Source organism: Mesoplodon mirus (genome assembly GCF_964341445.2).
Source record: "Mesoplodon mirus genome assembly, chromosome: 12".
NCBI lineage: Eukaryota > Metazoa > Chordata > Mammalia > Artiodactyla > Ziphiidae > Mesoplodon > Mesoplodon mirus.
In genome coordinates, this window is record NC_138988.1 from 57,676,204 (window position 1) to 57,699,422 (window position 23,219).

A 23,219-nucleotide genomic window follows, 5' to 3' on the forward strand; every position below is an offset into this window, starting at 1 on the left:
CAAAAAACTGAAAACACAAAATTCATGATTTTAAAAACTTTTCCTAAATCTCAGTAATCCTTAGGCATTGGGGAAGTAATCACTGTTTACAAATTATTTACAGAAATCTTTCTAACGATAAGGAAGTTGAATGGTCATTTACCAAAGCTAGGTACTGTTAATAAGAAAACAAATTTTGTAGATAAATAAGTGTAGATATTGGGCCAAGAAAGTAACTATTATTTTGAAGTTTAAGACTGTATGTCTTAATATGTAGTTCATTCATTCGTTCATTTTTTCATTTAACATTTAATTACTAGATGCCTAGTATGTACCAGCCACTATTCTAGGCACTTGAGACATATCAATGAGCAAAGCACATAAACATTCCCTCACCCTAAGATTCAGAGACCCAGTCTGATGATTCTGTCAGTTGCCAATTGTGGCAATTCCAATTAAATATTCAGGTACTAGAGAGAAATATCACCAGGCCAGTGGAACAACTGGACCCATTATAAGTCTAACTTGGGCTAATATGCCTCCTCCCTCAAAGAAGCAAACAAACAAAAAAAACCCCATTTTGATTAGTGTACCACAGTGGCATTATAAGACTCTAGGAAATAGAGTCAGTTTATGACTGGTGTCCAGTATTCCCTGAAAGCCTGTGTATTTCCTTCTTCTCTGTGAGCAGTCACCCTAATAAATAGCTTCAGGGCTCTCTGGAGAAGAGTTGGAGGAAAATTTATTTATTGTGTAGGTATAACAATGTTTCAGGGCCCTTCCTCAAGGGGCCCCAGCTTTCACACTAATTAAAGGCTTTTGGTCTTTTAATTGACCAATGTTTGGAAACTATGTGAGAGGCGGTGACTCTCAATTGAGGGCAACAGCAACCCAAATCACATTTTTGTCTACCAGACCTAGAGTTTCTTTTCTGTTATATGGATTAAGGAATACTCTAGTAGGATGACCACATGTTTCTGCACCCTGATCAGTTAACTACCATCATAGATCTCTGTGGACCAGGCATTCTCATTAACAGTATACATCCCTGCCACCCTTTATGTTAAATGCTCCCAACTTGTCACTGGTGGTCAGGGGCTGCCTCTTGGCCTCTGCTCCCCTGGGATCACATCATCCCCATTGGAACCTTGTACTTTCAGTGTCATATCTGGCCTACAAAGGAGAGCAACTGTAAGGTCTTCAAGGATGCTGGTTCTCCCCTCTCCAATGTGTTTCTCACTGCTTTAGTGAAAGTGAAGCCGAACCTGGCCTCTGTACCCTGACACCGAATTAAATCTTGGACACAGAGTTTTGGGTGAAGTAGAAAAGAATAGCTTTATTGCTTTGCCAGGCAAAGGGGGCCACAGCAGTCTAATGCCCTCAAAACTGTGTCCCTACCTGGAATGGGTAGTGAGGAGTTTTATGGGAATGGTTCAAAGAGGGCATCATTAGCTCGTGGACATTCTTCTGATTGGTTGGTGGTGAGGTAACTGTGAGTCAGCATCATCAACCTTCTGGTTCCAACCGATCTGCGGTCTACATGCTTGTGGGCAGCATGTAGTTAACTTCTCCCACCTGGTGGGTGTTTCAGTATCTGCAAAACAGCTCAAAGATATTGTGTGTATCCCTTAATGGGGAGCCAGGACCCTGCCCCAAGGCTGCACTATTGTTTCTCTTGACTGCCCCTCCCTTGTCTTCGCATCCCCTCCCTTCCCTAATTAGCAACTTCTTGAATCTGCCAGTTGGAACTCAGGGAAGGTCATGGAGGCTGAATGAAACCTATTTCCTTTAATCAAAGAAATAGGGGACACAGAAAGGCTTTTGTGCCCAGGAGCCCCACAGGGTCCTGTGTGGTATCAAAAGGAATGGCTTCTGAGTGTTCTTGCTAAACAAAATTAGGAAGTGAGTGTGTAGGTCACCCATGGTAAATCTATCCCAGCATTCCTGTCTCTCCAAGCCTTTGAATTTCCTCTTCCACAAGCAAGAGAAGCTCTGGCATTTTATCCTCATTAAATGTAGGCCACCATTGAGTCCACGTTTTAGTATACCTCCAGCTACATGAACTAATATATTAAATCTAGACTCTCTAGTAAGTATACACATTTGAATGAATTCAACTTGATATAGTGCTATATTTCATCCTTCTTGGCCTGACACCCTTAGAATCCACTCCTGCACATGTTCTCTGGGTTGCTGCTGATTTGGAATAGCAAAATCTTTTGATGCAATTCTTTTGATGAAGAGCAGATAGGGAAGTGTACCAGTTCCCCTGGATCATATTGAGATATGACCCTTGTTGCTGACTTAAAGCTCACTGTTGTGGATCTTAAGAGGAATGTGCATCCCTTTTTAAGATATTACCCCTCATCTGTCCTAGGTGAGGTTAGTATAGAGTTTTGAAGCAAAAGAAGTCTTATCTTCTCAGATGCAGGGTTTCAAGCTACTTCCACTGGCAATGATGGCTCAGAGTGAGTTGAGTTTCAAGACTGTCAGTTTTATCTGGGTCCAACAACATGTCCCTACTTGGAGTTTTAGTATCCTAATCTTTTTTTCTAACTTTTGCATGAGAAACTTGGTGAAATGTACATTCAGTTGACATTGTAATTCAGCAACCTGATCAATTAGATTTGTGTTTGATTATCAGCCATACCAGTGCTGTGGTAGCAAGAAATACATTCTATTAGGGCTGTCATGGAATCTTTCTGGCTCTTAGACTATGAATTGAGCTGAGAGTTAAAGGACCCAGGCTTGTCATTGTCTCTCTGTAAGTGCCCCAGTGCATCTAAAGGACCCGCCCACCCGACCATCCTCGTGGTCTTCATACTGCCTGACAGTCAAGTGTAGCAGCCACTCAAGGTTCCAGGGTACTCGCTTCAGTTGCCTCTTCATCCAGGTGACAACTGACAAACTGTGAGGCCACTGCACGCCATGGTTTACTATCATCCTCTGTCCTATTAGCAAACAACCCAACAGTGGGCTCGGTTCCAAAGGTACAATCAAATCAATTTCCAAATGCCATCTCTATGGCTCCCCTTGGACATTCCTGGAACCAAATCTATTTCAGTGAGGGTCTATTCAGGGGACAGAAACCAAACTGATTTCAACAGGGAAGGTTTCACATAAATAATTGTTTAAGAATTACTAATAATAACAGGGTATTATCTACTGAGGAGGGGAAGAGAAATCTAAAGACTATAAGAAGAGCAGATAGGGAAATCACTACTTATAGGGCTGAGACAGAGCACCCAAGAAAGGAACAAAATAGAAGTGGACACCCTCATCCTGGGCTGAGTCGCAGACCTCACTGGAAAGTCAGAGAAATGTCCTGAGGTACTGTGCTGTAGTCTTGCTGGAAATCAGCATGTAAGAGTGGTGTGCTGGGAATTGCCCTCTAGGAACTGCCCTCTCTGGGACCAGGGGAGGCTGCCCACTGGTAGGTGCTTCTCCATGGTACTCTCTAGAAAGCTGCCTGCTGGGTTGGTGACACAGAATCTGGCTGGGGATGAGCACCGCTGGGGGTCCCTGTTCCTACTGACCATTCACTGCTGCCAAACTAAGGCAAGGCAGGAGCATCACTGGAACCAGAAAGACAGACTCCATCCTCCACTAGTGCCCTCTGCAGATAGAGCTGAACATCCAGCCAGCTGACAAGGGATATATGTTCCAGTGTCACAAGCAGGACAATGAAGGTGGATTTGGAGCTGAGAGTAAACAAACTGACAGCTGGCACAGTTAGCCTCGGGGCTCGACAAGGGACTACCTTATTTGGGACTGCCCACATCTAACTTCTCACTGCTTCCCCTTTGACTTCTGCCCAGCCTGGAGAGTAGCCTGGCTCTTATCTATCATGTTTGGGTTATTTTGGGGATTTAAAAAAATTTTTTAACCAAATCTGATATTCTTTTCAATTACCCTGAGGGCCAGCCTTTTGAAGACTCAAGAGTCTAAAATTGATTACCCTTTTCTCCATTTTCTTCTGTCAACCTTTCCTTTAGGCAATCCTGCAGAACTGTCTACCTGATTAAATGAAAGTGGGTGAAGGGGCATAAGAATGTAGGATGGGGGAGAAAATTGGTTAATAAGTCAAAATATAATCTGCCATATCTCTATTGAGTAAATATATTATATTCAAAACTACATTTCCATTTAAATATTGATATAGATATATGGAGAAGAATTCTTAACTTTAGTGCTATGGACATAACTTCAAATAGCTTGTTGGTTACCTTAATGATTCACTACTAAATTGAGAGAAAATATCCTCTGAAATTTAAATATAATTTCCATATGCCTGTCCTGCTAATTTTTATATTAAAAAACGTCTGAAATGGATGTATTTTGTTTCTTTATTGGAGTTCAAAGTATTATAAAGCAAGAATGAAACTATTATAAACACCTTATTATTATGTTCTTACACTGCCAGCATAACAAATGATTTCATATTTTTGGCAAGATGGAATTCCTTGCTACAAGTTAAGATATAACCATGGTGATTGTAAAAATGTATTTGCAGAATACTTTAAAGTTTATGACATTGCTCATAGTAAGGAATGATTCCCTTTTGGGGAACCTTAAGTTACAGTGCTAACCAAAGTCACTGCCTTTCAAATAAAGGAGATCAATACAAGTCTAAACATTACACCCACATATTTACCAAAGCTTAAAGACCAAGATCAATTTTTTCTGTCCTGTAATTGCAAAGGAAAACTTCTGAAAGTAAAACTGAACAGACAAACAAACAAAAAACCCTTCTTGTTCACATATTTATTTACTAAATTCCTGCAGACTTAAGCTGTGGTAGCACCCTGAATTGCAGAGCCAGATCCCTTCTGACAACCAACACGTGACTTTAAATGGGAAACTGCATACTTTTGGCTGGTGGTGGCCTTATCCAGTCTCCATGGAGACAAATATGTGGAAACCATCTAAAAGCAACTATTTTAAAAGACAGGATGTTAGAATCCTAACTCTGCCTTCAGTGATTTGACATCTGTTTTCATCAAAAATAAGATGGGGCCTGCTGGAGAAGATGGTGGAAGGGTAAGACATGGAGATCACCTTCCTCCACACAGATACATCAGAAATACATCTACAGGTGGAACTGCTCCTATAGAACCCCCACTGATCACTGGCAGAAGACCTCAGACCTCCCAAAAGGCAAGAAATTCCCCACATACCTGGGTAGGGCAAAAGAAAAAAGAAAAAACGGAAACAAAAGAATACGGACTGGACCTGCACCAGTGGGAGGGAGCTGTGAAGGAGGAAAGTTTTCCACACACTAGAAGCCCCTTCATGGGCAGAGACTGAGGGAGGCAGAGCTTCAGAGCCATGGAGGAGAGCGCAGCAACAGTGGTGCAGAGGGCAAAGCAAAGAGATTCCTGCAGAGAGAATCGGTGACAACCAGCACTCAGCAGCCCAAGAGGCTTGTCTGTTCACCAGCGGGGAAGGGCGGGGATGGGAGCTGAGGATCGGACTTTGGTCGGATGCCGGGAGAGTACTGGCAGCGGGAATACAGCATGAAGGGGTTAGTGCACCATGGCTAGCCTGGAGGGAGTCCGAGAGAAGTATGGAGCTGCTGAAGAGAGAAGAGACTATTTCTTGCCTCTTTGTCTCCTGGTGCTCGAGGAGAGGGAATTAAGAACGCTGCTTAAAGGAGCTCCAGAGACAGATGCAAGTCGCGGCTATCAGCGCAGATCCCAGAGACGGGCATGAGATGCTAAGGCTGCTGCTACTGCCACCAAGAAGCCTGAGTGTGAGCACAGTTAACTATCTGCACCTCCCCTCCAGGGAGCCTGTGCAGCCCGCCACTGCCAGGGTCCCGTGACCCAGGGACAACTTCCCCGGGAGAATGGATGGTGCACCTCAGGCTGGTGCAACGTCATGAAGGCCTCTGCCGCCACAGGCTTGCCCCACATCCATACCCCTCCCTCCCCCTGGCCTGACTGAGTCAGAGCCACCGAATCAGTGGCTCCTCTAGCGCCGTCCCATCTGAGTGAAAAACAGATGCCCTCGGGCGACCCACAGGCAGAGGAGGGGCCAAATCCAAAGGTGAAACCTGGGAGCTCTGTGAACAAAGAAGAGAAAGGGAAATTTCTCCCAGCAGCCTCAGAAGCAGCTGATTAAAGCTCCACAATCAACTTGATGTACCCTGCATCTGTGGAACACCTGAATAGACAACGAATCATCCCAAATTGAGAAGGTGCACTTTGGGAACAAGATACATTATTTTTTCCCCTTTTCCACTTTTTGTCAGTGTGTATGTGTATGCTACTGTGTGAGATTTTATCTGTATAGCTTTGCTTTCACCATTTGTCCTACAGTTATGACTGTCTGGTTACTTTTTCTTTTTTTTTTTACTTAAAAATATTTTTTCTTGATAATTATTTTTATATTTTATTTTAATAACATTTATTTTATCTTACTTTATTTTATTTTATCCTCTTTCTTTCTTTCTTTCCTTCTATTTTTTTCTCCCTTTTATTCTGAGCCATGTGGAGGGCAGGCTCTTGGTGCTCTAGCCAGGAATCAGGGCTCTGCCTCTGAGGTGGGAGAGCCAACTTCAGGACTCTGGTCCACAAGAGACCTCCCTGTTTCATGTAATATCAAATAGTGAAAACCTCCCAGAGATCTCCATCTCAACACCAAGACCTAGCTTCACTCAACAACCAGCAAGCTACAGTGCTGGACACCCTAAGCCAAACAACTAGCAAGACAGGAACACAACCACACCCATTAGCAGAGAGGCTTCCTAAAATCATAAAAAGGCCACAGACATGCCAAAACACACCACAAGGCATTGACCTACCCATCAGAAAGAAAAGATCCAGCCTCATCCACAAGAACACAGGCAATAGTCCCCTCCACCAGGAAACCTACACAACCCACTAAACCAGCCTTAGCCACTGGGGGCTAAAAAAACGGGAACTACGAACCTGCAGCCTGTGAAAAGGAGACCCCAAACACAGTAAGATAAGCAAAAAGAGAAGACACGAAAACACAGCAGATGAAGGAGCAAGGTAAAAACTAACGAGACCTAACAAATGAAGAAGAAATAGGCAGTCTACCTGAAATAGAATTCAGAATAATGATAGTAAAATTTTGGAAATAGACTAGAGAAAGTGTAGTTTTCTCTATTAGAGAAAAATTTCCAAAATCTTGGAAATTGAATACAGAAAATGCAAGAAACATTTAACAAGGACCAAGAAGAGCTAAAGAGGAAACAAGCAACGATGAACAACACAATAAATGAAATTAAAAATACTCTAGAAGGGATCAATAGCAGAATAACTGAGGCAGAAGAACGGATAAGTGACCTGGAAGTTAAAATAGTGGAAATAACTACTGCAGAGCAGAATAAAGAAAAAAGGATGAAAACAATTGAGGACAGTCTCAGAGACCTCGGGGACAACATTAAATGTACCAACATTCGAATTATAGGGGTTCCAGAAGAAGAAGAGAAAAAGAAAGGGACTGAGAAAACATTTGAAGAGATTATAGTTGAAAACTTCCCTAATATGGGAAAGGAAATAGTTAATCAAATCCAGGAGGCACAGAGAGTCCCATACAGGATAAATCCAAGGAGAAACATGCCAAGACACAAATTAATCAAACTATCAAAAATTAAATACAAAGAAAACATATTAAAAGCAGCAAGGGAAAAACAACAAATAACACACAAGGGAATCCCCATGAGGTTAACAGCTGATCTTTCAGCAGAAACTCTGTAAGCCAGAAGGGAGTGGCAGGACATATTTAAAGTGATGAAGGTGAAAAACCTACAACCAACATTACTCTACCCGGCAAGGATCTCATTCAGATTTTTTTTTTTTTTTTTTTTTTTTTGCGGTACTCAGGCCTCTCAGTGTTGTGGCTTCCCCCATTGCAGAGCACAGGCTCCGGACACGCAGGCTCAAGGGCCATGGCTCACGGGCACAGCTGCTCTGCGGCATGTGGGATCTTCCCAGACGAGGGCATAAACCCATGTGCCCTGCATTGGCAGGTGGTCTCTCAACCACTGTGCCACCAGGGAAGCCCCTCTCCTTCAGATTTGATGGAGAAATTAAAACCCTTACCGACAAGCAAAAGCTGAGAGAGTTCAGCACCACCAAACTAGCTTTATAACAAATGCTAAAGGAACTTCTCTAGGCAAGAAACACAAGAGAAGGAAACGACCTACAATAACTAACCCAAAACAATTAAGAAAATGAGAATAGGAACATACATATTGATAATTACCTTACATGTAAATGGATTAAATGCTCCCACCTAAGGACACAGACTGGCTGAATGGATACAAAAACAAGACCCGTATATATGCTGTATACAAGAGACCCACTTCAGACCTAGGGACACATACAGACTGAAACTGAGGGGATGGACAAAGCTATTCCATACAAATAGAAATCAAAAGAAAGCTGGAGTAGCAATTCTCATATAAGACAAAATAGACATTAAAATAAAGACTATTACAAGAGATTAAGAAAGACACTACATAATGATCAAGGGATCAATCCAAGAAGAAGATGTAACAATTGTAAATATTTATGCACCCAACATAGGAGCACCACAATACATAAGGCAAATATTAACAGCCAAAAAGGGGAAATCGACAGTAACAAAATCATAGCAGTGGACATTAACACCCCACTTTCACCAATGGACAGATCATCCAAAATGAAAATAAATAAGGAAACACAAGCTTTAAATGATACATTAAACAAGATGGACATAATTGATATTTATAGGACATTCCATCCAAAAACAACAGAATACACATTTTTCTCAGGTGATCATGGAACATTCTCCAGGATAGATCTTATCTTGGGTGACAAAGCTAGCCTTGGTAAATTTAAGAAAATTGAAATCATATCAAGTATCTTTACCGACCACAACGCTATGAGACTAGATATCAATTACAGGAAAAGATCTGTAAAAAATACAAACACTTGGAGGCTAAACAATACACTACTTAATAACGAAGTGATCACTGAAGAAATCAAAGAGGAAATCAAAAAATACCTAGAAACAAATGACAATGGAGACACGATGACCCAAAACCTATGGGACGCAGCAAAAGCAGTTCTAAGAGGGAAGTTTATAGCAATATAATCCTACCTTAAGAAACAGGAAACATCTCGAATAAACAACCTAACCTTGCACCTAAAGCAATTAGAGAAAGAAGAACAAAAAATCCCCAAAGTTAGCAGAAGGAAAGAAATCATAAAGATCAGATCAGAAATAAATGAAAAAGAAATGAAGGAAACGATAGCAAAGATCAATAAAACTAAAAGCTGATTCTTTGAGAAGATAAACAAAATTGATAAACCATTAGCCAGACTCACCAAGAAAAATAGGGAGAAGACTCGAATCAATAGAATTAGAAATGAAAAAGGAGAAGTAACAACTGACAGAAATACAAAAGATCATGAGAGATTACTACACGCCACTCTATGCCAATAAAATGGACAACCTTGATGAAATGGACAAATTCTTAGAAATGCACAACGTGCCGAGACTGAACTAGGAAGAAATAGAAAATATGACAGACCAATCACAAGCACTGAAATTGAAACTGTGATTTAAAATCTTCCAACAAACAAAAGCCCAGGACCAGATGGCTTCACAGGCGAATTCTATCAAACATTTAGAGAAGAGCTAACACCTATCCTTCTCAAACTCTTCCAAAATATAACAGAGGTAGGAACACTCCCAAACTCATTCTATGAGGCCACCATCACCCTGATACCAAAACCAGACAAAGATGTCACAAAGAAAGAAAACTACAGGCCAATATCACTGATGAACATAGTTGCAAAAATCATCAACAAAATATTAGCAGACAGCATCCAAAAGCACATTAAAAGGGTCATACACCATGATCAAGTGGGGTTTATTCCAGGAATGCAAGGATTCTTCAATATACGTAAATTAATCAACGTGATACACCATATTAACTAATTGAAGGAGAAAAACCATAAGATCCTCTCAATGCATGCAGAGAAAGCTTTCGACAAAATTCGACACCCATTTACGATAAAAACCCTGCAAAAAGTAGGCATAGAGGGAACTTTCCTCAACATAATAAAGGCCATATATGACAAACCCACAGCCAACATCGTCCTCAATGGTGACAAAGCATTTGCACTAAGATCAGGAACAAGACAAGGTTGCCCATTCTCACCACTCTTATTCAACATAGTTTTGGAAGGTCTAGCCACAGCAATCAGAGAAGAAAAAGAAATAAATGGAATCCAAATTGAAAAGAAGATGTAAAGCTGTCACTGTTTGCAGATGACATGATACTATACATAGAGAATCCTAAAGATGCTACCAGAAAACTACTAGAGCGAATCAATGAATTTCGTAAAGTATCAGGATACAAAACTAATGCACAGAAATCTCTCACATTTTTCTACACTAATGATGCAAAATCTGAAAGGAAAATTAAGAAAACCCTCCCATTTACCACTGGAACAAAAAGAATAAAATATTTAGGAATAAACCTACCTAAGGAGACAAAAACCTGTATGCAGAAAATTATAAGACACTGTTGAAAGAAATTAAAGATGATACAAATAGATTTAGAAATATACCATGTTCTTGGATTGGAAGAATCAACATTGTGAAAATGACTCTACTATCCAAAGCAATCTACAGATTCAATGCAATCCTTATCAAACTACCACTGGAATTTTTCACAGAACTAGAACAAAAGATTTCACAATTTGTATGGAAACACAAAAGACCCCGAATAGCAAAAGTAAACTTGAGAATGAAAAATGGAGCTGGAGGAATCAGGCTCCCTGACTTCAGACTATACTACAAAGCTACAGTAATCAAGACAGCATGGTACTGGCACAAGAACAGAAATATAGATCAATAGAACAGTATAGAAAGCCCACAGATAAACCCATGCACATGTGGTTACCTTATCTTTGATAAAGGAGGCAAGAATATACAGTGGAGAAAAGACAGCCTCTTCAATAAGTGGTGCTGAGAAAACTGGACAGTTACATGTAAAAGTATGAAATTAGAACACTCCCTAACACCATACACAAAAATAAACTCAAAATGGATTAAAGACCTAAACTTAAGGCCAGGCACTATAAAACTCTTAGAGGAAAACCTAGGCAGAACACTCTATGACATAAATCACAGCAAGATCCTTTTGGACCCACCTCCTAGAGAAATGGAAATGAAAACAAAAATAAACAAATGGGACCTAATGAAACTTAAAAGCTTTTCACAGTGAAGGAAACCATAAACAAGAAGAAAAGACAACCCTCAGGATGGGAGAAAATATTTGCAAATGAAGCAACTGACAAAGGATTAATCTCCAAAATTTACAAGCAGTTCATGCAGCTCAATAACAAAAAAATAAACAACCCAATCCAAAAATGTTCAGAAGACCTAAATTGACATTTCTCCAAAGAAGATATATAGATTGCCAACAAACACATGAAAGAATGCTCAACATAATTAATCATTAGAGAAATGCAAATCAAAACTACAATGAGATATCATCTCACATTGGTCGGGTTGGCCATCATCAAAAACTGTAGAAACAATAAATGCTGGAGAGGGTGTGGAGAAATGGGAACCCTCTTGCACTGTTGGTGGGAATGTAAATTGATACAGCCACTATGGAGAACAGTACAGAGGTTTCTTAGAAAACGAATAATAGAACTACCTTATGACCCAGCAATCCCACTACTGGGCATATACCCTGAGAAAACCATAATTCAAAAAGAGTCATGTACCAAAATGTTCATTGCAGCTCTATTTACAATGGCCAGGACATGGAAGCAACCTAAGTGTCCATCAACAGATGAATGGATAAAGATGTGGCACATATATACAATGGAATATTACTCAGCCATATAAAGAAACGAAATTGAGTTATTTGTGGTGAGGTGGTTGGACCTAGAGTCTGTCATACAGAGCGAAGTAAGTCAGAAAGAGAAAAACAAATACCGTATGCTAACACATATATATAGAATCTAAGAAAAAAAAACATGTCATGAAGGACCTAGAGGTAAGACGGGAATAAAGACACAGACCTACTAAAGCATGGACTTAAAGATATGGGGAGGGGGAGGGAGAGGCTGTGATGAGGTAAGAGAGTGGCATGGACATATACACACTACCAAGCGTAAAGTGGATAGCTAGTGGGAAGCAGCCGCATAGCACAGGGAGATCAGCTGATTTGTGACCGCCTAGAGTGGTGGGATAAGGAGGGTGGGAGGGAGGGAGACGCAGGAGGGAAGATATATGAGAACATGTGTATATGTATAACTGACTCACTTGGTTATAAAGCAGAAACTAACACACCATTGTAAAGCAATTCTACTCCAATAAAGATATTAAAATAAATAAATATATAAGATGGGAATCTTAAGACCCTAAGCTGAGAATGAAATCAGTGGTTCATTTCCATTGCTGGAAACCAAAATCGATCTTTGAGCATACAAGGTGACTAAATTATCTTTTAGTAGGAGTCTTTATGTGTTATTGCTTAGGTAGAACTTGTGCAGCCAACGTAAGATTTGGATTTAACTCTATAGTTAAGATTTGATTGTTATGTTAAATAAATGCTTTAAAAATCAGCATATAGCAATCTCTTAAATAGTAATATGTCAAAATAACTTTTTTCAGTAGAAAATATATTGTTTGAGTCACTATCAAAGGGGGGCCTGTGGGCTACTGATGGTCTGCCAATGTATTTTTGGAGATATTAGTTCTTTAGAAAGAATCCATATATTATGTTTGAGAAAACCTACAATATAAATGTATAAAATTTCTCTTTTTTTCTACTGTTACTTTATTTGGTATGATAAAAACAAACAAAAACCACACTTTTAGACTTGTGACATTGAAGGAATCATTACCTTTTCTAGAATCAGTTTCTTCATCAGTAAAATTCAGGTAGCTTATGGGACTATTGTGATAAAGGAAATAAAGTATGTGAAATGTTTATAAAGTGCTATACTAGTGTAATGCTAGTGGTGATGGTATTTGCTCTTGAACAGTAGTTGTGCTGGTAGACTCACTACCTCAGAAAGTATCTTGGGTGTTATATAAGGTCTGATTTCCTCACCTATAGGATAGTACCTGCTTTATAAGTTTATTGTCGAGAAAAAAGTGAGCTAATGCACATGAAAGAGTAACCATAGTGCCTGGCACATACAAGTCATAGGCATTAGTAATTTTATTCTTAGTATTATAATTCTTATATATATAATTATACTTATATCATCTGCAGTTTTAAATTATGTGTGAGTCATCATTCTGTGCACAATTTTTAATTCTTCCATGAAAACTTTAAAGATAAGGTGCTGTTGCTTGTGATAATTATTCTGATAAGATACAGTAACTTTCTAATACTGCCCTGTATATGAATCTTAAGTTGACTGAATATTAACTTATGCAAGAAGGTTTTTGTGAGGATTAATTCAAACCTTCAGGAGTAGTAAAAGCAATTCTAAGTTAACTAGAGGCTTATCAGATTAAATGAATAGCAAGGTTTTAAGAGTATCTGAATTAATGTGATAGTGATGGCTGCCACAACCGGGGTAAGTCACTTTTGAAGGATGCACTTGTGCTGTAGCAGACAGTGAGGTATGTCAGAAAGGGCTGCTACCTTTCCCCTTGACAGGTAGAATCATGCTGGGCATCAACTAGAAGGTCCTGGGCCAACACTGCCCTTTGGTGTTTGACTTAGGGAAGTGGCAACTTCTGGTGGGTAACAGTAGGGAATTATCAAGACCAAAAAATGTGTCTTGAGGTACTTTCCCTTACCTTCTCCGCTCAAACCAGTGGCTTCCTACTATTTACTTATTAAATCTAACTCATCCTGTTGAGCTCTAATGTATACAAATTCATTTCTCTCTTTCTTCTTGATAAGTTTGGTCCCTCCAATCTGATCTCTTTCCAGCTGTATATTCAGAAGCAGGCCTCTGACTCTGTACTAATTCAGATGTGTGTTTCCTGGTCCAAAGTGTCAGATCCTTCAGGACAAGGACCATGATGAGAGTGTTCAGCATGGTTCTGGGCATGATACAAGCACTTAAGCATTCATAGAATGCATCTTTCCTTGTAAGTCTGTTGTTTACAAAATTCAATTTATACACGCAACTAATATATAATTTAGTCATTCTATGAAAAAATAATATAAATAAAATGAAAGAACAGTAACATAATTAGAAGTAGCCTTTTGAAAGAGAACAGAGTAATGTGTTTCTTCTGGATTTTAGAATGAAAAATTGTAACATTAAGTCATGCTATTTGGAGTAAAATTTAAATTCTTATTTAGTCCTGTTGAGTGAATATTGCTATCCTCACAAATGCTTCCTGGGAGTCAGCTATGCATAGTTAACAATGTGCTTATAATGAGTTCTCATTTTATGCAGCTTCCTCCAGCTTTGCACCACAATTTGAAAAGAAGGGTTATAGAGAGATTCAAGAAATCCCTCTTCAGCCAGCAGAGTAACCCTTGTAATTTGAAATCTGGAATTCTTCTTTGACTAACAAAAAAACATCATGAGAATTAAATTTTATACCTCCTGTGCTTGTATCCTCTATTTAAAGTTCTGCCCTCTACTAAAGGATATTATCAATGTTTGTCTTAGTCCATTTGGGCTGCTATAGTAAAAATACCATAAAGTGCAGAGTTTATAAACAGCAAGAATTTATTGCTTATGGTTCTGGAAGCTGGAAGTTCAAGATCTGGGTACCAGCATGGTCGGGTCTGGTAAGGACCCTCTTCCAGGTTGCAGACTGCTAACTTCTTGCTGTATCCTTACATGGCAGAAGAGGCAAGGGAGCTCTTCCAGGCCTCTTTTATAAGGGTACTTTTTATAAGAACACTTATATAAGGGCTTTATCCTTATGACCTAATTACCTCCCAAAGGTCCCACCTTGGAGGTTAGTTTCAATATACAAATTTACAATACACAAATATTGAGACCATAGCACTGCTTAAGATACTAAGTCGAGGATATGTCTTTGCCTCTAATTTTCTCACCTTTATTTCTGAACCCATTGTTCTAAGAAGACTAATAGAAAGTGCTTTCAGTATCATTGCATGTTTTCCTAAGAAGAAATGTAATTAAATATCTTTAATTTAAATAAATATATATGTCCTTTTTAGAGAATTCTATTCCAACGTTTGTTAGAATATTCTTCAATGAGCCCCTAAATTGAGCTTTGCAACTCTGAACAAGTCAGTTAACCATCTGAGGCCATGACTTTTATCACCTATGAGGGTGGAACAAACAATTTCTAAGGTTCTTTTCATCTTCAACATTCTATGGTCTCCTAGACTTTGGGTGCTGGTAAATAGTTCTATTCTTACATAAGGAAACTAAATCACAAAGAGGTTAAATCAACCAGACAGAAAGAAAATTGTTTATTTCTGGTTAACACAACTTGGCAATAGGAAATCCATTTAACCTGGTCAGTAGCCATTTTGACACAGGCCTTTGAGGTGGTCACAGGCTCCCATTCTCCTGTCCCAGAAAGACACAAGGCCCAAATAACTTGGACCCAGTTGTGTAAAGATGCTTGATCCCGCTCCAATTTTGTATATTTTTTAAAAGCTTCAGCATATACTTAAATCTTGGTACAGGCATGCTGCCAATGAACTTTTTCTTTAAGGTTTCTTTTTCTTTTACTGTATCCAATCTGTAGTATAAATTAACTCATAATTCGGGCAATGTTGGAGGACAGAGGGAACCAAAAATACCCACTGAACTGAGAAGGCATCTTGAGACAGAAAATCGAGGCAGGCAGCTCCATGTAATCAATGGACCAGTTTATTACAGGATAAGTTACAGGGTGGGATCTGGATCAGGTGGACAACGACCCAGAAGCATTCACAGCTGCACTCCACACCTCTGAGAGGGGACATTGGGACAGTTTTACAGTTAACCAAGGAGTTGGGGGGCTGCTCAGAAATAGGACATGCCTTCCTAAGTCAAGTTTTATGACTGGGTATCTGTCTCGTGGGCGCTGGGAATACGTCAGCAAAGGTCTTCATCATTGTTTAGGGACTAACAGAGCATGGAGGCCACCTGGTCCTAATGATTATTAAACAATGTCTCTTAACTACAAAGCTCCTAATGACAGAGAAGTGATTTATTGTGTGGTACAGTCCTGGATAGGGTCAGCGGGAGGACAGGAGGAGCTGTATGGGCCCAAGGTAGCATCAGTTACACTAATGGTCATATAGGCTCTTTGATAAGAAATGCAAATAGTATGTTTTTGCTTTTTTGCCTTACATCAGTGGTGTCTGCACATACACAAACAGGAGATGGGAAAAAAACACATAGCTGCATAAACCCTACCTCATCAGAGATTAGAGATTTTATGGGTTGTCTTGGCAAATAAGGCTGAGAAACAAAGCTAGGGGAGATCAAAACAGAAGTGGAGGAGACTTCAGATATTTATTGTAGGATATTCACATATTGCATCATGAATACCAATAAATAGATTTTAAAGACAGAAGCTCAAGTCTCCCATGAAAACATTACATGTTGATAAGTTTTATATTCTTATTAAAATGATATTCAGAATAATCCAGTTTGTACACACATTTATTTTAACAGAAATCCTAGCTTTATGAGAGGAAGGCGCCTGCTGCAAACTGAGGCATGAAGGGGGCTGCGACCTGTCCCTGCTCCGTGTTTCCAGCAGTGCCTGTCCTTAGCACAAATCATCATCTCTTTTGTGACTTAGGTTTTCAGTTTTGAGGTTTTCAGTTTGGCCTCCTTCCTTGGTGTCTTTCTTTTCCTCCTTTTGTTTAGCTGTGCCACCCACTCCCAACCTTGTGTGCTTCCTCTGCTGTGGCGGCATCTCTCACAGGAGCATCTCATCTCTGTTCTTAGTCTGGGGCATGAGGGGACCGAAGTGGGCATAGATTCATCCTCCTTTCAAATGGGTTAAGACGCAGATTAAATTATCCTATGAAGAATGCTATGGTCTCCTCATCTGATATTATAAGCCTGTGGTGGTTCATAAGCTTATGAAATGTACCCTATAATCGGGGGCAGGCCTCACCTCCTATAAGCTAAAGAAATTGGAAGCCTGGGATATTAACCAGCTCCTCCATTAACACTTTTCTTAATTTTCCTTGTGCAGAATTAATATGCCCCTCTATGCTTCAACCACTTTTTCACTCATATCGTTGTGTTTTAAATAGCTTTTCATTCAAAAGCTATTTAGCTCACATGTCTGTTTACCTAAGGGTAGTGAGTTTATCTTGTTCATCTTTGATTCCCCAGAGTCGTACACCATGCCTGGTAGATGCTTAATGAATAATTGTTGAATATAGAATAAATTCTAGATTGATAGACATATTCTATATAACATATCCTATATTGGTTCTATTCTTTATTGATATATAAATATTGATAAATATATTTATATATTTCTCCATAAAAAAAGAAGCCCTCCTGCCCCCAGTCTAAACCTATATGAGAAAAGTTTATGACCTGTTTTTTCCCCTTTCTTGTGTAATTCTTAGTTAGTGACAATTATTTTTTCAGAAATGGCTTTTTCATCCCCTGTACAATCATAAAGGAGTAGCCTGTTAGCCTTTGAATGACACTGTCACCCCACACCATGGCCGTGGAAGAAGTGGTGACAACATATATAGTGTATGTGATTTCCACCCTCCCCCCTGAAGCTTCTCCTAAAATCTGGGGACTCCATGTCTGCAGTTTGAAGGAGTCATTATGGGATGATTGCAACTTACTTATGAGTGGCCTGAGGCCCAGCAGGATGGACAGAAGAGTCAAAACATGGAAGAGCCCTTTTCCAAGAAACGAACCTCTTTATTTATGACTCACTTGAGGTGTCTTCAGTCCAGGCTGCCCAACCTTGGCTAGAATTGCAGGGTGAACAAAGCATCTTTGCAATTGTATAGGTGTCTTTGAGAACTAGGGTTTTCAGCATGGGAGAAAGGAGAAATAGAAACAAAGTAGGAAATACTAATTCAAATTAGAAGTATCAATATGAATCAGTACGAATTCATGATAGATCTTATCTTTTATTTCCTAAATTTCCTAAATTTCACTAAAATGATATAGAAACGAAGCAAGAAATGGTGTGCTCCCTTTGCACCCATGGCTTTGGAAATATAGCCCATTGCAGCTCTTGAGCAGGAACTGAATGAGACTAGGCTGGAATATCTTGACATAACAGAATACATGGTGAGGATGCTGTCAAGGACTACTGAGCATGTGTCAAAAGGACTCAGGAGCCAACAAAGAGGCTCTCACAGACTATCTATTGGATAATTAAAGCATCAATAATAATAATAACCAAAATTGATTGAAAGCATTAACTAATGTTTAAATCAGAGAGTTCACAATAGTTAAAAAAAATCCCTCATTGGTTACCTTTGGAAGATGCTAAGTGACCAACTCATTATTTTGAAAATTGTTTACAAAAGGAAAGAATCAAACATTTATTCTGCCTTTCCCTTATGAATTCTATCTCAGGGTAACTAAATTGATGAGGGGGAAGTTTCTCATTACAGAAGTACTTCAGCTAATAAGTACAGAAGTACTTCAACTAATAAGTACCGAAGGAATAAAAAAGATTGTCATTTTGCAGCCCCTGAATGAAATAATAGATCTGACATGATCACTACTGGCTGCTGACATCACAAAAAGAGGAACAAGCGGACAGTACATGCCTCCTGATGGATGTGCACAGCACATCTGTGAAATGTACATGCTAAACACTTGAATCTGCATCTGATCCGCCACTAAGATTTAAGCATAAGAAAATAGTGAGTGTAAATACTGGGCATTTCTGTTAACAAAGTGACCTATAAAGTCTAATAAAAACTAATAGAAAGGAGCTGTAGGTTAGAAAAAATTAAAAATAAGGCAATATTTTATGTCTTAACATGTTATGTAATTCAGTCAAAGAGGACAAGAAAAATCTAAAGAAAAAAAGATCAGAGGACTGACGAGTGAAGTGTGATAAAACGTTGAAATATTTCTCATTTCTGGCACCTAATTTCATTTATTTTAGCTTAATTTCCTTCAGAGTTCTATCTCAGTTGATTAGGTTCCAAATCATTTATGTAGTTGTTCTACAGCAAAGATCGCCTTATTTTATGATATGGAAAAGAAGATACAATTTGGGGAATTTAATGAGAATTAAATTTGTAGTTTCTCCTACAAATTTTATTTTCTTCTATTTAGTTTTTGCCTAAAAAGTACTATATACTCAATTGACAAATAAAGTGCTAAAATTGTTCAATATTTGCTCAAAATTAGTGGTTTTTTGGGAGGAGAGGTAGAATATAGTGATATAATATTTTCTCTGTAATATTTACTTGACTTGTTTAGTTCAAAAGTGCATACAATTATTTGCTCCTTAGAACTGCAGATGTTTATTCAGATCAGAAGAGCCCTTTTTTAAAAATTTATTTTTTATTGAAGTATAGTTGATTTACAACGTTGTGTTAGTTTCTGGTGTACAGCAAAGTGATTCATTTATACATATATATGTATAAAGAATATATATATTCTTTTCTCATATTCTTTTCCATTATGGTTTATGATAGGATACTGAACACAGTCCTCTGTCCTCTAGAGTAGGATCTTGTTGTTCCTCCATTCTATACATAATAGTTTGCATCTGCTAATTCCAAACTCCCAATCCATCCCTCCCCACCCCTCTCCTCCTTGGCAACCACAAGTCTGTTCTCTGTGTGTGTGAATCTGTTTATGTCATATTTTTGATTCCACATATAAGTGATATCAAATGGATTTGTCTTTCTGACTTAGTTCACTTAAATGACAATCTCTAGGTCCATCCATGTTGCTTCAAATGGCATTATTTCATTCTTATTTTATAGCTGAGTAGTATTCCATTGTATATATATACACCACGTGTTCTTTATCCATTCATCTGTCAATGGACACTTAGGTTGCTTCCATGTCTTGGCTATTGTAAATAGTGCTGCTATGAATTTGGGGTACATGTATCTTTTCAAATTATAGCTTTCTCTGGATGTATGCCCAGGGGAGGGGTTGCTGGATCATATGGCAACTCTATTTTTAGTTTTCTGAGGAACCTCCATAATGTTTTCCATAGTGGCTGCACCAATTTACATTCCCACCAACAGTGTAGGAGTGTTCCCCTTTCTCCACACCCTCTCCAGCATTTATTGTTTGTAGTTTTTTGATGATGGCCATTCTGACCCATGTGAGGTGGTACCTCATCATAGTTTTGATTTGCATTTCTCTAATAAGTCATGATGTTGAGCATCTTTTCATATGCCTCATGGCCATCTGTATGTCTTCTTTGGAGAAATGTCAATTTAGGTCTTCTGCCTTTTTTTTTTGCGGTGTGTGGGCCTCTCACCATTGTAACCTCTCCCGTTGTGGAGCACAGGCTCCAGACGTGCAGGCTCAGAAGCCATGGCTCACGGGTCCAGCCGCTCCGCGGCATGTGGGATCTTCCTGGACCGGGGCATGAACCTGCGCCCCCTACATCAGCAGGTGGACTCTCAACCACCGCGCCACCAGGGAAGCCTTTCTGCCATTTTTTGATTGGGTTTTTTTGTTACTGTGTTGTATGAGCTATTTGTATATTTTGGAAATTAATCCCTTGTTGGTAGCATTGCTTGCAAATATTTTCTCCCAGTCCGTAGGTTGTCAGTCCGTAGGTTGTTTATGGTTTCCTTTGCTGTGCAAAAGCTTATACGTTTAATTAGGCCCTATTTTTTTTATTTTTACTTTTATCTCTATCGTCTTAAGAGACTGACCTAAGAAAACGTTGGTATGATTTATATCAGAGAATGTTTTGCCTATGTTCTCTTCTAGGGGTTTTACGATGTCATGTCTTATATTTAAGTCTTTAAACCATTTTGAGTTTGTTTTTGTGTATGGTGTGAGGGTGTGTTCTAACTTCATTGATTTACATTTGGCTGTCCAGGTTTCCCAACACCACTTGCCTAAGAGACTGTCTTTTTCCCATTTTATATTCTTACCTCCTTTGTCAAAGATTAATTGACTGTAGGTATGTGGGTTTATTTCTTGGCTCTATATTCTGTTCCATTGATCCATATGTCTGTTTTTGTGCCAGTACTGTTCTGTTTTGATTGCTGTAGGCTTGTAGTATTGTCTGAAGTCTGGGAGAGTTATGTCTCCTACTTTGTTCTTTTTCCTCGGGATTGCTTTGGCAATTCTGGGTCTTTTATGATTCCATATAAATTTTAGGATTATTTGTTCTAGTTCTGTGAAAAATGTCATGGGTAATTTGATAGGGACTGCATTAAATTTGTAGATTGTTTTGGGTATGGCCATTTTAACAATATTAATTCTTCCAATCCAAGAGCATGGGATAGTTTTCCATTTCTTTGAATCACCTTCAGTTTCCTTTATTAATGTTTTATAGCTCTCAGTGTACAAGCCTTTCACCTCCTTGGTCAGGTTTATTCCTAGGTTTTTTTTTATGTGATATTAAAAGGGATTGTTTTTTTTACTTTCCCTTTCTGATATTTCATTGTTAGTGTAAAGAAATGCAACAGATTTCTATATGTTAATCTTGTATCCTGCTACCTTGCTGAATTCATTAACCAGTTCTAGTAATTTTTGTGTGGAGTCTTTAGGGTTTTATATAAACAGCATCATATCATCTGAATATAATGACAATTTTACCACTCCCCTTCCAATTTGGATACCTTTTATTTCTTTTTCTTGTCTGACTGCTGTGACTCGAACTTCCAATACTGTGTTGAAGAGAAATGATGAGAGAGAGCATCCTTGTCTTGTTCCAGATTTTAACAGGAAGGCTTTCAGCTTTCCATCAGAGTATTATATTCACTGTGGATTTGTCATAAATAGCTATTATGATGTTGAGATATGGTCACTCTATACCCACTTTGGTGAGAGTTTTCAACATCATTCAACATCATGAATGAATGTTGAGTTTTATCAAATGTTTTCTCTGCATCTATTGAGATGACCATGTGATTTTTGTTTTTCCTTTTGTTGATGTGGTGTATCACACTGATTGATTTGCATGTGTTGAACCATCCTTATGACCCTGGGATGAAACCCACTTAGTTGTGGTGTATGAACTTTTTTATGTGTTGTTGGATTCAGTTTGCCAATATTTTGTTGAGAATTTTTGCATCTATATTCTTCAAAGATATTGGCCTGTAATTTTCTTTTTCAGTAGTGTCTTTATGTGATTTTGGTATCAGGGTGATGGTGGCTTTGGGAGTGTTCCCTCCTCAGTCTTTTGGAAGAGTTTGGAAAGGATCAGTATAACTTCTTTGTATGTTCAGTAGAATTCCTCAGTGAAGCCTGAACTTTTGTTTGCAGGGAGTTGGTGTGTATTTTTTTTTGTGGTTTTTTTTTACATTTTCTATTTCACCTCTAGTGATTGGTTTCTTATTATCTATTTCTTTTTCATTCAGTTTTGGTGGGCTGTATGTTTCTAGAAAATTGTCCATTTCTTCTACATTGTCCAATTTGTTGGCATATAGTTGTTCATAGTATTCTCTTATGTTTTTTTGTATTTCTGTGGTATTGGTTGTTATTTCTCACTTTCATTTCTTACTTTATTTGAGTCCTCTCTCTTATTGGTGAGCCTGGCCAGAGGTTTGTTGATTTTGTTTACCCTTTCAAATAATCAGCTGTTTTACTGATTTTTTTCTACTCTTTAAGTCTCTACTTTATTTATTCCCTCTCTGATCATTATTATTTCCTTCCTTCTACTAACTTTAGGTTTTGTTTGTTCTTCTTTTTCTAATTCTTTTAGGTAGTAGGTTAGGTTGTTTATTTGAGATTTTTCTTGTTTTTTGAGGAAGGCCTATATGGCTATGAACTTCCCTCTAAGGACTGCTTTTGCTGTATCCCATAGATTTCATATGGTTGTGTTTTCATTGTCATTTGTCTCAAGGTATTTTAAAATTTGCTCTTTGATTTGATCATTGACCCTCTGGTTTTTTAGTAGCATCTTGTTTAGTCTACATGTAATCATTTTTTCTCATTTCTCTTTTTGTGCTTGATTTCTAGTTCCATGCCATTGTGGTCAGAAAAGATGCTTGAAATAATTTCTATCCTCTTAAATTTGTTGAGGCTTGTTTTGTGACCTAGTATGTGGTCAATCCTAGAGAATATTTCATGTGCACTTGAAAAGAATGTGTACTCTGATTATTTTGGACGTAATGTCCCGAAAATATCAATTAAGTCTAACTGTTCTATTGTATC

The 23,219-nt window shown here is 38.6% G+C and overlaps 1 protein-coding gene across 1 annotated transcript in view; it reads left to right on the plus strand.

The window, feature by feature from the left end:
• Nucleotides 1–23,219, plus strand: part of NEK10 (NIMA related kinase 10) — a 319,052-nt gene that overhangs the window by 272,780 nt on the left and 23,053 nt on the right.